The sequence below is a fragment of the Miscanthus floridulus genome, chromosome 14, assembly GCF_019320115.1.
Source record: "Miscanthus floridulus cultivar M001 chromosome 14, ASM1932011v1, whole genome shotgun sequence".
NCBI classification, from domain to species: domain Eukaryota; kingdom Viridiplantae; phylum Streptophyta; class Magnoliopsida; order Poales; family Poaceae; genus Miscanthus; species Miscanthus floridulus.
The window spans coordinates 57,754,276-57,757,272 of NC_089593.1; positions in this window are offsets into that span (position 1 = coordinate 57,754,276).

The following is a 2,997-nucleotide window of genomic DNA, read 5'->3' on the forward strand; positions in this document are numbered from 1 at the left end:
CTGAATAAGTGCAGGGAGTGGGTCATGCACGTGGCAGGAAGAACCTTTAGAAACTTCAAGTCCATGCTGACCAGGTACTACCTGAAGCTAGGCAAGTCACCCTGTGTCAAATACACTATGGTGAAGGAACATCACTGGGAAGAGTTCTGCAAACAAAGAACAACAGAAGAAGCAAAGGCAAAGAGCGCCAAGTTCAGCGCACTTGCGAAGAAGAACCTGCACCCCCACCACTTGGGCATGACTGGGTTTGTTGGTAAGTGGCCCCAGTGGTGGGAGGAAGAAAGGGCTAGAGCTACCGCCGGGCTTCCCGATCCGTACGACGGTGTAGACTTGAGGGCTAAGGACTTCATCTATGCCCGCAAGCCGAAGAAGCTCAAGGAGGGCGCAAGCAAGTTCAATGAGCCCAAGTTCGAGGAGGTGGAGAGGGCTCTCATCGAGGCCGCTAAATCCAAGGACAGCTTCGAGGTTCGCAGGGGCCAGGACTTACTGACCCTGGCGCTGGGAACCCCCGAGCACCGTGGCCATGTCCGTGGCATGTCGTTTGGAACTCAGTGGAGTCATGGCAATCCAACGCTGCCACATATCGGTCAAGGCAGAGGTACAAGGAGGGCATCTTTCAGAAGGGCTATGATCAAGGCGTGGCCGAAATGATCAGTCGGTCCATAAAAGAAGCCTTCACGAGCAATGACCTAGATATGGTGTCGATGAGGTCACAGATGCTTCGCCAGGCTGGCGTGGCCGTGCCTCAAGTTCCACAAGGGCAGACACAAGGGCAGCCACTGCCGATGATCGAGGATCGCCCAAGGCACCCCGTCGACGACATCCGGCAACCCATGCACGTCCACCTCAACATCCCATTCGGCAGGGCGAAAAAGTTGACCGTGGGTGAGGGTTACATGCACCCCAAAGAAGATATCAAAGATTTCAACCAAGACCAGATCCCTGCCAACTATGCTGCCGTGATACTTACATGGTATGCGACCCAATACGAAGAATTTGAAATGGAATATCCAACTGCACAAGGGGTAATGATCCTTGGAGCTGCCATTGGTTCTGAAATCCTGTGGAACAAGGATGACATAGAGATCATTCTCTCGACGCCGACTTCTACGCCGATGGCGACACCAGCATCACAACCATCCGTTGCTGGATCTTGTCCCCACGATGATCCGGATCACGGCGACGGCGATGACGAAGGCAATGGCGGGGATGACAAGGGAAGGAAGTCACCCCGAGGCACAAGCCCTCACCCTCATTCTCCTCCTCCAACAACAAGTCCACCTCCACCTCCCAACAGTCCGTCTAAGGGCACAAGCAAAGGACCGGGAGGCACGGAGGAACCGGGGGCAAAGACACCGCCTGCTGCCATTGCGAGCACAAGCCACTGTCCTCCACCACCGGCGAAGACTAAAGGCGACCAAGGGCATCTCACATACTCACTTGAGTTCGAAAGGTATGGTAGCGGCGAGCATAATTTGCTAATAACTTTTCTTTGCCATAATATGGTACTAACATTTCTATCCCAGGCCGAGATCACCTTTCCATCTATTTCTTGAATCGGATGACTGCCTCGGCCATTACGAGCATGGGAAGTTCATGATAACCAAGGCCCAGCTCGTCGACGAGGAAAGGTGGGAGACAAGGAGGTTTCATATCTGGTACATGGAAGCGGCAAAAGCTAGCCTGCATGGTTTTCTAGTCAAGGTTGTGGCGGAGTACTTCCACTTGCCCGGCAACGATGTAGAACTCCCCGTGGACTTCCACGACATGTACAGACTACTACGGGAACAAGACCTTGACATCGCCCAAGTCACCTTGTTCTCTATGTAAGTGATGAATTGTGAGTTTCACATATCACCTGCCTTTGAATCGGTCAAGACTACTTATATATGCCACGATGGCTTATCCTTGCAGGTTGATGGCCTATATATCCAAGGAACTAAAACTTAATGTTATCTATCTATCTCCAATGCATATTGCTCAAAGAGTCATCATTGGTTACCACCTAGATGACAATCATCCAACCATGAAAGACTTGACCAAGCGACAGAGAGAGGCGCACAGGAAGAAACTGATGGACAATGAGAAGTTGAACATTTCAAGGTACATACTAGGAGCAATGAAGAAGATCAGGAGAAATGGGTGTATCGTAGCTGCCTACCACTTTGGGTAAGTCGAAGACATGCCTGTAGAGATAAGTGGGTAGCTATCTAGTATTATTATTTCTCGTCATAACCTGTATTTTGTTTCAATGGCGCAGCCAAGGCCTCGAGGGTCACTGGGTTGCATTTATCATCTACCCTCAGGATGGCAGGGCCTGCGTATTTGATTCGTTGAGAATGCCAAACTTAAAAGGGTACAAGGCCTTTGAAGATTGCCTCAGAGTGTAAGTGACTGAACTGTCTTCTCATATGCGTTCTAATGTCCTGCCTAATACTAGTACATTTCGTATAGCGCTTATAAAGAGTACGTGAAGGATCCTGAATGCTATGATCGAAGAACAAAGAATTTTAAGGCTAAGCATAAGAACCGCATCAAAATCAGACGCAACTTTCCGGTAAGTATTTGAAAGGTTTAATTGTGCTTTCTGTTCATAAGCGTTCTAATGCCTGTATTCTAATGCTTGTGTATCGATCATGCAGTGTGCCAAACAACCGGTAGGATCACAAACCTGTGGCTTCTACGTCTGTGAGTACCTGAGGGAGTGCAAGCAGTACAGCAGCAGTTGGAGGGTGCTCAAGAATGGATTGAACTGGTGGAGAGACGTGCAGAGCACCCAACACTCCTTCAAGCAGACAAAGACGGACATATATAAGTTTGTCTTAGACAAATGCGTGCTTAAAGGGAGCACGTTCTTCAATAAGAACAGCCAGCTAGCGATTTTATCGGAGTACGAGAGGCTGAGGAAATGGCCCACGATGATGCGTCCGCAGGATTACTCCTTAGGGCATGTATAACGACTTTAATATGTAAATGTAATGAATTAACGATGACAAG